This window comes from Macrobrachium rosenbergii, chromosome 21 (genome assembly GCF_040412425.1).
Source record: "Macrobrachium rosenbergii isolate ZJJX-2024 chromosome 21, ASM4041242v1, whole genome shotgun sequence".
NCBI lineage: Eukaryota > Metazoa > Arthropoda > Malacostraca > Decapoda > Palaemonidae > Macrobrachium > Macrobrachium rosenbergii.
The window spans coordinates 10,303,337-10,316,477 of NC_089761.1; positions in this window are offsets into that span (position 1 = coordinate 10,303,337).

Consider the following 13,141-nt stretch of genomic DNA (forward strand, 5'->3'; position numbering starts at 1 on the left):
TTCAGGATTATGTATTGCTTTTTGATTTTTTTTTACAAATAATAAATCCTTATTTCATATATTTATTTTTGTGCAGAATAGTGTTGGTAAAATATTTGTATCTCCCTCAATAATGGGGGTATCACTAAACTCCATGACTTTAACTAACGAGTTTGCATCACTGTGAAGCTTGAGTGCATGTAAAAATTTGATCTAAAACTGTTTTTATCAATGCTATTACCACAGTTTTTCAGTTCAGAACTTCAGGATTATGTATTGCTTTTGAGTGTGTGTGTGTGTGTGTTTTTTAGATACATCCTTATTTTTTTTTGTGCAGAATAGTGTTGGTAAAACATTTGTATCTCCCTCAATAATGTTGGTAACGCCAAACTCCATGGTTATACCTTCTGGTAATAAATGATGTTAACGTTTAGTAGCAAACTCAATATACCAGGGGTTCCCAAACTGGGGGTCATGAAGGATGTAACAACTGTATGCACTACATTCAGCTTGCAGGAACGGGGCTAAACTTTTCAGTCAGTCTCGGAGCTGACCATTTAAAATTAGTACGATTTTAGAAGGCTTATGAATGTGGGGTCATGACAGGTTTTGTTACTGCTGTGAAGTCACATACTAAAAAAGTTTGGGAAACACTGCAATATACATTCTGGCAGTAAATAGTGATAGCTTGTTCTTCATGTTGTCAACTGAATCATTGTGGTGCAGATCCAGAATCCTTAAGATTTATTCCATGACAAAGGGCTCCATTTTCTGTGCTTGCCCTGGGCGCCAGTAACGCTAGTTATGCCTCTGGTAGAAACACCAACACCACTGTTACCTTTATTATAGTAGTTCACTCTTGCTACTTGTCTGTCAAATAGAATTATACAGTCATCTATGAGAAAACACTTTACTCTTAAGATATTCCTGGGCAAAGCTACTCTGAACAGTATACCTCCTCCAGTTGCATAATGCCTATTTCTAATAACTCCCTGCTATCACTAACAGTCTTTTCCACATAAAATCTCCATTCTAGTCTTCAAGTACGTGTCTGCTGTCGCATACGATGTGATTATTCACAATTGGAGTTGTACCCGTTCTAAAATGTATGGTGATTTTCGTGCATATTGTCTGTCTTACGATTTCAGGTTTCACCTGCTCTTTGAAACTGCCTTTTCCACCGTCATATGAGCTCTTCGTTGGGGGAGTTGGTAGAGTTGTGGACTGGCACTCGCTGGGCCGGAGTTAGATTCCCCGGCCGGCTGATGAAGAGTTAGAGGAATTTATTTCTGGTGATGATAGAAATTCATTTCTCGCTATAATATGGTTCGGATTCCACAATAAGCTGTAGGTCCCGTTGCTAAGTAACCAATTGATTCTTAGCCACGTAAAATAAGTCTAATCCTTCGGGCCAGCCCTAGGAGAGCTGTTAATCTCATTCATTTTGCAGCCAAAGATCGGCATCTTTATTGACGTGGAAAGAATGGAGAACTGACGATTCCTACCTCCCCCTAATTAATAGCTATACAGATTTACGCAAATTAACATAAGTATGAATAAATTCACATAGTTGTGTTATAATTCATGATATATTCTAAAGACTAAATAATTTAAAGTATTGGAAAAAGGCTAGACCTAAAACATTTGGGTTACCATGCTCTAGGCATGTCTGTGTGAAACTAGGAACTACATTTGGAACAGTGGACGCATACAAGCACTGTCCTTGAAAAAACGAAAATGCCAGTTTACGACGTAAACGAATCTGATCGTGGCAAATAATGAGACTATATTTAAAATGTGCTATCTGGAATAATGATTTTGTGAAACTTCTTCGTTGCATCATAAAAGGATATAACAGCAAATTTTCATTTATGCAGCACATTAGATCTCCATAATATATAAACTGAAAATAAGCCATTTGGGGAATGGCTTATTATACAATCATTAAAATACAAGACAGAAAACAAATCCTTCAAATATCTAATAATGTAAAATGTATAGTATCCATAGGCTTTTCAGTGCCGGATGAAAAATTCCATTTTACGTCGACCAGTGCTGTGTATAGATTAAAGTCTGCTGTTAAATAAGAATGCTGACAGGGTAAAGGTAAAAATGAAGTCCTACCTCCAATTAGGTGCAAGTTAGGAAAGGTTAAAGAGATACTCCCCTTTGTGATCAGCGTCCCTTCTTTTGGACTCATTTGATTAAAACGACTTCAAATAACTCCATGTTTATTGCACCTTAGGAAAGAATTTGAACATTTGAAATTAAGATATTTTCGCAACTGAAAATTCTGTTTTTCTTCCGTCAATGACTTCTAACCGAATATGCCTTTATCTACAGAATTTCAAAGCGCTCTCCTTTAATTCTTTCTCTTTTAGTTTTAATAACGCATTATCACTAAAGAATACATTAACAGCAGCGCGACAATTGCAGCATTCTTTTAGGAATAATCAGTTTTCATGAGTGGTCTCAGTAGACCTTTCTTGAAACACTATTTTATAGGCAGGCTACAAGAAACTTAACTGATCATAATTTTCCATCAAATTTCTGACTTTTGAAATTTAATGTCATCCATTCATTTTTAGTTTATGAAAATATTCCAATAGCTAATAAAGGCAGTTCTTGACGATCTCATGGAACCTTTTGCTTGAAATTTTTTTGAAAATAGTAAAGATGAACATATCTTTATAAAACATTGTTTTTTTATATTTTAGATATCTTTATTTGAATATAAGGATATTTAAATATAAGGATGTTTTATTTAAAAAAGTTACTTTTAACTGATCTGAACAAAAAACTGTTTCAACTATCTAGTGAGTGATGTGTTACAAATGATTTGACCATAATTCACTTTTTCTTATTTTCAACTAAGGTATTTGCGTTTTCTTTTGTATCATAACAACAAGGTTTTAAAATTATATTTCCTATTAAAGAAAATAAAAAAAAGGACCTTCCATTCATGACTCAAACTTTGGAAAAACATCTCGTCGATAAATTTAGTCAATCATTTACAATCACAAACTCTCGTTTATGAATAAGTTAGTAATCATTGTCAAAGTGAAAAGGTATCGAAAGAGAACTGTTTGGATATCATCAGTTAAACAATAAAATCCTTACCAGAAATGTTAGAGAGAGAGAGAGAGAGAGAGAGAGAGAGAGAGAGAGAGAGAGAGAGAGAGAGAGAACTTTGTGATTTAAGTCTGTTTCTGAGGGTCCCTGTCCAGTCCGCCTCATCACCAATGTCTCCTACCTCTTTATGCCCGATTTCCAGCAATGCCATTTAACAGCCTACGGAGGCATCCTCATTACACCCAACAAATTCAATCATATTAAAATAAAGGGTGAAACGTCTGTAAATTACAGCTTTTAAGACTGTGAGTTCATCAAGCTCCAGTCATGGAAAGTAGCGGAGCTCGGTATCAAAGGAAGGGAAACAGGAATATTTAAGGTTTCTTGTTGTTATTATTATCTCTCAAGTTATGCAGTTTCTTCTGCAGCATAGCAAAAGTCCTTGAACTTAACTATTATGCTTCGAAAAAATGAAGCGTCATTCTATAACTAAAAGGACATATATAGCAATGACAAAAGTGCTAACTGGAAAACCCTCCTCGCCAGGGACTTTTACTCACTCGGCAAACTGGATCAAACCACGACGAATATCAATTTAAAAAAACATTTTATTAAAAATTGTTTTCCTTTTACAGAAATTTAAACCTCTAAATAAATTATTGATTATGAAATGGTTGAACGAATACCTATATTTATAGTACCGGAACTGAAAATGTGCTTAAGTTCTCTTTCTTGCATGATGTGCTTTCAGGAGAAAATGCATGTCCATTATTCGAAAGATATCCTGCATTAGAACCGAAAATTATTCGTAAAAATCCTTTGATAACTGGACTCCTTATTTAGAGTCAAGGATCGACTCAGTCCTCAAGGAACATCAACGTCGCCTGTAAAATACATTTTGCCAGAGATGTGGTCACGGGATATATGTAAGTGTATGAACCGGCTGCTGAAAGGGCGGATTGACTTCACAGGGGCATAAGTCATAGAACTGGTAGCAAGTTATCTAATCTTGAACTATCAAATAAAAGAACCCATTTAAAAATTATTAAAACTTATGTTGACAGCAAGGATTTTTCTGTCATAGGCCAAGAGCATAACAACAACGACATAACCATCTTTGAATATATAATCATAAAAAAAACTGTAGTGTCAGTAAAAACGCAGTCTTCTGTACAAATGTTTATGGCCAACTAGTTTTCCTCACTTTGTTTTTATGTATTTGAGTTAGTATCTCTTTCTTTCCTATAGGTGGGTTATTCAAAGATTTTGATGGACTTTTGTTTTGCTGTGTATGCCTTTGAATATAATATATAGTTTTTAAGTGTTTTTACTTCATAAAGAACTGCTGTCATATCAGATTATGACAAAATATTTTTCGATATAAGTTGCTAATGCTCATATAAACTCCGGCATTAACAATAATTTCTTAAAGGATGATGATGCCTTTCCTGCTATTTGCTTCCGTTGTGTATTCCGAGCTCCAGCTCCGGCCCTCACTTGCATTCATATAAATATATATATATATATATATATATATATATATATATATATATATATATATATATATATATATATATATATATATATATATATATAAATTTCTGACTCACGTCGAGGATCAGAACCCAGGTCTCTCAGGTGGAAAGCAAGGGCGTTACCCACTGGGCCATACAAGTTGGGGAAAACTCGCTGGTATGCAAGCAGTTAGCTTGCCAGGTAATTTTTGGGTGCAGTTGCTCTCAGGTTCCGACTTCTTTTAGACTTGTATGGCCCAGTGGGTAACGCCCTAATGCTTTCCACCTAAGAGACCTGGGTTCAGATCCCGACGTGAGTCAGAAATTTATTTCTGTTCCACACGTGATTGTGTGTTGATGATCTATATATATATATATATATATATATATATATATATATATATATATATATATATATATATATATATATATATATATATATATATATATATGCGTGTGTATGTGTATATATAAATATATCACACATCAACGCAGGTGAAAACAATGGGAGACTGTGGTGGTGTGTGATAAACGAATCACGTGTTAAAGCAATTGCAATCAAATAAGTATAAGCTTGTGTATGTGAGTACTTACAGAGTCGAATGGCTAGTTTACCAGATATATATATATATATATATATATATATATATATATATATATATATATATATATATATATATATATATATATATATATATATATATATATATATGCACACACATTTGTAATATCTTTTATCCTCCTAAATTCTCGATTTTTAACACTCCTTCGTTAGCTTGTTACTACAAAAACTTGAATCCGAAATGCAGATCAGTTGAAGAAAGCTCAATTACCAGTGTGGATACTTGCTTGACTATAGCAGAGTCCACCTAGCTTTGCAGCTGAGCCGAGCCCACTCAAAGGGGGATTGAAGTCACATTAGTTAACAGTCCAAATGATTACCAGTACGGATTTGACTTCGTTCGGTCATGTTGAGTTTCGTGCATGAATCATGACACCACAGATTTGAGTTCCCGGATCTGTGAAGTATGCAATTGATATCTCGGATAAAAGATATATTAAGTTATATATCATTATGAAGATCTTGGATCATTTGTCTGTGCATCTTCTTTTTATCATGAGCAGCCTAAATGCACAAGTATCCTGCTTTTTTTTTTTTAAATTGGTGTTGGGCTAAATAAGCGATCCCACATAGGCCACATTAGTTGAAATGAAGCACAGACTTCTGCAGCCATGTCAGATGTTAATATCATTGAGAGATTAGGCCTATACGTCAATTTCTTATATTCTGAGGCAATGGCAGGGCATAGACCTACACGTCAATTTCTTATATTCTGAAGCAATGGCAGGGCATGGGCCTTCACGTCAATTTCTTATATTTTGAGATAACGATAGGTCATGGGCCTACACGTCAATTTCTTATATTCTGAGGCAATGACAGGGTATAGACCTACACGTCAATTTCTTATATTTTGAGATAATGACAGGGCATGGGCCCACACGTAAATTTCTTATATTCTGAGGCAATGACAGGCATGGGCCTACATGTCAATTTCTTATATTTTGAGACAATGACAGGGCATGGGCCTACACGTCAATTTCTTATATTCTGAGGCAATGGCAGGGCATGGGCCTAAACGTCAATTTCTTATATTCTGAGGCAATGACAGGGATTGACCTACACGTCAATTTCTTATATTTTGAGACAATGACAGGGCATGGGCCTACACGTCAATTTCTTATATTCTGAGGCAATAACAGGGCATGTGCCTACACGTCAATTTCTAATATTCTGAGGCAATGACAGGGCATGGGCCTACACGTCAATTTCTTATATTTTGAGACAATGACAGGGCATGGGCCTACACGTCAATTTCTCATATTCTGAGCAATGACAGGGCATGGGCCTACACGTCAATTTCTAATATTTTGATTCAATGACAGGGATTGGCCTACACGTTAATTTCTTATATTTTGAGACAATGACAGGGCATGGGCCTACACGTCAATTTCTTATATTCTGAGGCAATGACAGGGATTGGCTTACACGTTAATTTCTTATATTTTGAGGCAATGGCAGGCATGGACCTACACGTCAATTTCTTATATTTTGAGGCAATGGCAGGGCATGGGCCTACACGTCAATTTCTTATATTTTGAGATAATGACAGGGCATGGACCTACACGTCAATTTCTCATATTCTGAGCAATGACAGGGCATGGGCCTACACGTCAATTTCTTATATTCTGAGCAATGACAGGGCATGGGCCTAAACGCCAATTTCCTATATTTTGAGACAATGACAGGGCATGGGCCTACACGTCAATTTCTTATTCTCTGAGGCAATGACAGGTCATGGGCCTACACATCATTTTCTTATATTCTGAGGCAGTGACAGGGCATGGGCCTACACGTCAATTTCTTATTCTCTGAGGCAATGGCAGGGCATGGGCCTATACGTCAAGTTCTTTTATTCTGAGGCAATGACACGGCATGGGCCTACACATCAATTTCTTATACTCTGAGGCAATGATAAGGCATGGGCCTACACATCAGTTTCTTATATTCTGAGGCAATGACAGGGCATGGGCCTACACGTCAATTTCTTATATTCTGAGGCAATGACAGGGCATGGGCCTAAACGCCAATTTCCTATATTTTGAGACAATGACAGGGCATGGGCCTACACGTCAATTTCTTGCATTCTGAGGCAATGACAGGGCATGGGCCCACACATCAGTTTCTTATATTCTGAGGCAATGACAGGCCATGGGCCTATACGTTAATTTCTTATACTCTGAGGCAATGACAGGGCATGGGCCTATACGTCAATTTCTTATATTCTGTGGCAATGACAGGGTATAGACCTACATGTCAATTTCTTATATTTTGAGACAATGACAGGGCATGGGCCCACACGTCAATTTCTTATACTCCTAGGCAATGACAGGGCATGGGCCTATACGTCACTTTCTTATTGCAAATAGTTTTCTACCCTTATCTGTTGGAAATAGAATAGCTTTTAATTAATATAATAGTTTCAGTTCCACGATATATATGTTTATGCATAAAGTGGAATGTACACATATAAGCAAGTGCACATACGCATACATCCTTTGATGGCCATAGTAATTGTAACGCCACTTATACCACAGCGAATAAAAGTAAAACTTGTGGGCACGTAACCGATGGCACACAGATCAATCCTGGGACTGTCTCAGCCTTACACACATCTATCAAACTGCTCTTGATGAACTATATTGAAAATATATTTACAAAAGGGATAACAAAATATATTACTGTAGCATTTCTATGAAAAAAATGAAGGCTATGTAGGAAGGCATCAGAAGATACTTAACGAAATAAGAAAAAATAAATGACAGCTGAAAAAGTTATGTATGAGATTATCCAAACCAGTCTACGAGTAGCCAATGATTCACTTGCTTTCGGGGGCGTTCCTGTAGATTACCCTGTTGGACAAAAGGATACATAAGAGTCAGTAATTCTCTCTCTCTCTCTCTCTCTCTCTCTCTCTCTCTCTCTCTCTCTCTCTCTCTCTCTCTCTCTTTGTTGTTAGGAAATATTCTAGCATAGACTATATTCATAAAGATCTCGATTACTTTTAATAAAAATAAATGACTAAATTTCAATTAACAAGAGTAGGCAAATAAGTCTTTGCACCAGTATTTCATGAATAGGTCTATATTTATTCGGCAATGTTAGGTTACCATATGAAAAATTTTCGATGACACTACAAGCACCATAACAGCATCAACAAAAACAAGAATAACCTCAACAAGAACCACAATAAAACGGTTGAATATATGATACGACTATAATCCAAACGTCATAAAGACAGTGCAGTACAGGTCTACCTCATATTTTATGTTCCTGTTGTTTCGAAAGGAGATAATGTCCCTAAGAAAATACTCAGCAAATTATATCCAGAATGACTCGTATAGCTTATCATAATGTAACTTTAAGTTAAACATAGGCATATTCTGGTTTTGTAGAGTGCAGTCACTGCTTGTCATCCCTCCGAAAGTATAAACAATTGCAATATTATCGATTTTATGACTTAAAATGTAGTAAAATTTTCTGAAATCAATATGAAATACCATTCTGCATAGCTCTGAGAAAAACTTTGAGTTAAATTTAGAATGGTGAACACGCCTGACGATGTCAGACGGTAATTATCATTGTCCAGTGATTCAAGTGCACCTCATTTACGAAGCACAACATTGCAGCATTGCGGAACACTCCTGACTTCATTCACATTTTCCTATTTTTTTTACCATTTTTAGGATGATGTGTATTATGATTTTAATACAGAGGATAATATAACGTTTCCTTTTAATAATCAGCAGAACGTATTCTAGTTTTATAAACCAGCCATTGGAGAAAAAATGAAGATGAAAAGAACCACATATTAACCAACTTTTAGAAACCATTGCCAACCAATCGGCTTCAAGGAATGGTCGTGACGTAATCAGTGGGCAGGGCTTAGCTGCAAAGTACGGTGGACTTTGCTATAATATATATATATATATATATATATATATATATATATATATATATATATATATATATATATATATATATATATATATATATATGAATATATAATATATTTATATGTATATTTATACTGAATATATATGAATTTTTTTCTTCATTTATACACCTGAGTTCTTTTACATCCCATTTTCAGAAACTATCTGATCAGAATGCATCATATATATATATATATATATATATATATATATATATATATATATATATATATATATATATATATATATATATATATATATATATATATATATATATATATATATATATATATATATATATATATATATATATATATATATATATATATATATATATATATATATATATATATATATATATATATATATATATATCACATTACCACAGGTGAAAAATAAGAAACGGTGTGTAGGTCCTGACCGGTTTCGACTTTATTTCCAAGCCATTGACGAAGGACTGATACAGAGTGTGAGAAGTCACAAATATATATACTACAAGAACAGTACTGACGAACATACACAACCGTTAGAGGCTCCATATCCCCACTCAGGCCGGTGTCGAGGTAGGAGTGGCCTTCAAAACTCATTTGGCTAAAAATCACAATAGACTCTCAGGGACATTGCTGATAAACAGACCATACCCACCTCAGATCCACACCTGACAGGTGTCATGGAGGCGGAGTTTGGAAACTCATTAACATTACTACCCTCGTACTGTGTTTACAAATATGATAATCCTATTTTCATATATCTCTACTGCCTACCTTAAAGTTTAAACAATTTACAAATTCCTTTTGATATTAAAGAATCAAGTTTCTACATCCCTTGACTGATATTCATATTATGGTTGTAACTTTCTTTTATGAAGCTAGATTCAATGATGTTCCTTTCCAGTGCATTATTAGAATATACAATCCTTTTGCCCTTTCCCAGTTGATAGCATGATTGTTCTCACTAACATGTACAAATATACCACTATTCCCTTGTGCATATCTCACACATTTCTTATGTTGTTCAATTCTTTTTCCAGTGCTTTCCCGGTTTGGCCAATATAAAAGTTGTCACAAGACGTACACGGAATTTTATATACACACCCTTTAATATTGTCTGGGGAGTTCTTGATAAGTACATTTTTTCATTGTTGTATCGTTCTTAAATGCGACATTAACACCAAAATTCTTAAGAAGATGAGGGATATCTTTCATACTATTATTATAGGCAGAACAAGCAAATTTTTTGTGTTGTAAGGTTCTTTCTGGTTTTGATACATAGTCTTTTTGCCGCTTCAAATGCACTGTTTAATACACTATCAGGATATTTCAATTTTTTGCCTGCATTCCTAATCTTATCTATTTCATCATCAATATATTCAGGGCTACATACCCGTAATGCTCTTAAAAACATAGATGAAAACACTGACTTTTTAACCTTATTGCTTTGTCCAGAATACAAATGCACATAGGAAGAAATATTAGTGGGTTTTCTATACACACTATATTTAAACCCACTACTATTTCTTCGTATGAGGACATCCAGAAACGGTAAGCACCCATCATTTTCCATTTCCATCGTGAATTTAATTGATGGTACTAATTGATTTAACTTAGCAAAGAAGTTTTTTACATCTTGGTTCCCTGGCCATACACAAATTATGTCGTCAACATACCTAAACCATGTTACATTACGTGGGATTATGTTGTTTAATATCTTCTTTTCAAAAATTCCATATATAAGTTACTTAACACTGGGGATAGAGGGTTTCCCATTGCCATACCAAAATTTTTGTGAGTAAAATTTACCATTAAATTCAAATTTACAATCTTTTACACATAATTTAATCAGTTCAATTAAAGTACTTTTAGAAAATGGGATATCCAGCTGTGTGTTCTCTAACAATTCAGATAAAAACGCCATCAGATCATCTATTGGCACCTTTGTGAATAGTGATACAACATCAAAACTTACAAGCCTGGATTCACTATTAATCTCTACACTATTTAGTTTATTTATCAGGTCCACATTATTCTTGATATTTGCATTTGAGATGGTACCTACTAATGGGTTGAGAATATCTACTAAGTACTTCGCTAGCTTATATGATGCGGAACCAACTGAACTGATAATTGGCCTGGCAGGAAAGTTTGCTTTGTGAGTTTTTATTGTACCATACATGTATGGTAGCGATGGAGAGGTCACACACAACTTCTTTATAAGGCTTTCGTTACCTTTTAACAGGTTTTTCACTTTCTTATTGAAACCACTATTCACATTGTCTATCAGGTTCTTTATTTAATTCTTTATATGTGAAAAAGATAAAAATATACACATGACAAAGCAGATAAATCAAGCGCCCTTGTAATTTTAAATAAAAGTGAATATATAGAAAAAATGCAAAATCTTTTAGGTGATGATAACACATTAAAGAATTAAATAAGAACCTTTTAGACAATGTGAATTTGTGATTTGTTTATCGCACATCACCACAATCTCTCCATCTTTTCTCCTGCGTTGATGTGTTATACTTATATTTATATATGTACACATATACATACATGTGTGTGTGTTATTTATATATATATATATATATATATATATATATATATATATATATATATATATATATATATATATATATATATAAGTAAACTAGCCATTCGACTCTGTAGGTACTCACATATACACAAAGCATATACTCGTTTGACTGTAATCATTTAACATGTGATTTGTTTATCACACATCACCACAATCTCCCATCTTTTCTCCTGCGTTGATGTGTGATATATTTATATATGTACACATATACATACATGTGTGTGTATATATATATATATATATATATATATATATATATATATATATATATATATATATATATATATATATATATATATATATATATATATATATATATATATATATATATATATATATATATATATATATATTGTAAAGATTAGCGATCTTGGTATACGCTTGTTCAAAGCCCGACATTCTGCTTTGCTCGGCCGATAGATAGGCCTCTGTCTATTTTGAACCTGGGAGAGCCTAGTGAATTCTGGTTCGTGTTAGTTTGAACCAGAAGTCTGGGGTTATAAGAGATGCCCATGATCTAATCTTTTGCCATGGGCGGTAAACTGGCTTTGCACCGTTTTCTTTGGTACAGGAGAGTGACCTGGAAGAACATCAGCCGTTTTCTTTGATATAGAAGTGTAACTGGGTCAGAACATCGCCCCCCTACCCCTGTCCAGAAGCAATAAAGGTCAGGGGCGAGGAAAGCTCCTTCTCACACACAGTCGCTAGTTTAAGCCAAGAGGTCACGCAGTGCAGACCTTGCCCCCGCCTTTTCAAATCGCCGCCACGTGGAAGTTAACTGCCCTTTGCTCCGTACCCTGACCCACGTGGCCATCAAGGACTGCAAGTGTGGATTGCAAGTCCCAAAAGCGAGCGGATACTCAACTGCGGCCTTATCATCATCCCAAGGGCGCCCTTTTTCCGCCCCAATCTACGACTTGAAGCAGTACCTTGGTGAGGGAGGCCCTTTTGTCGACGCCCACGTGGACTGGTAGAAGACGCCGCTGGACGCCGCCGTCAGCCTCATGCCCCTACAATGTGGTAAAGTACCCAGAACAAGTTGCTAGTCACGTTACTTCGCCCTTGTGCATTTATTAAACTTCTGGGCCTATAACTTGGTATCCCCTGATGTTTCTTGGTTTAATCCCGGCCCACGTGTTCACTGCCTCCTTCCTCGGAGTCACAAGTAACGCCTCGGGGAAGTCCTTGGTACCCTCAGCGCACACCCGAGTAATTCATTCCCCGAATTCCAGCCTTAGATTTGTAATCTGGGTCCTAATATCGATTCAGAAGGACGATCGTAGCAGAATCCTCCTTGGTCCGTGTTCCTGGCATTCCCAAGCTCACCCCTGCCTTCGGGAGGACTTCTGCAGCAGCAATTTAACGTGTTTCAGTTCATTTCCCCTTTGATCTTGTGTGTTATGAAAATATAACTATTTTTGTATCGTGTT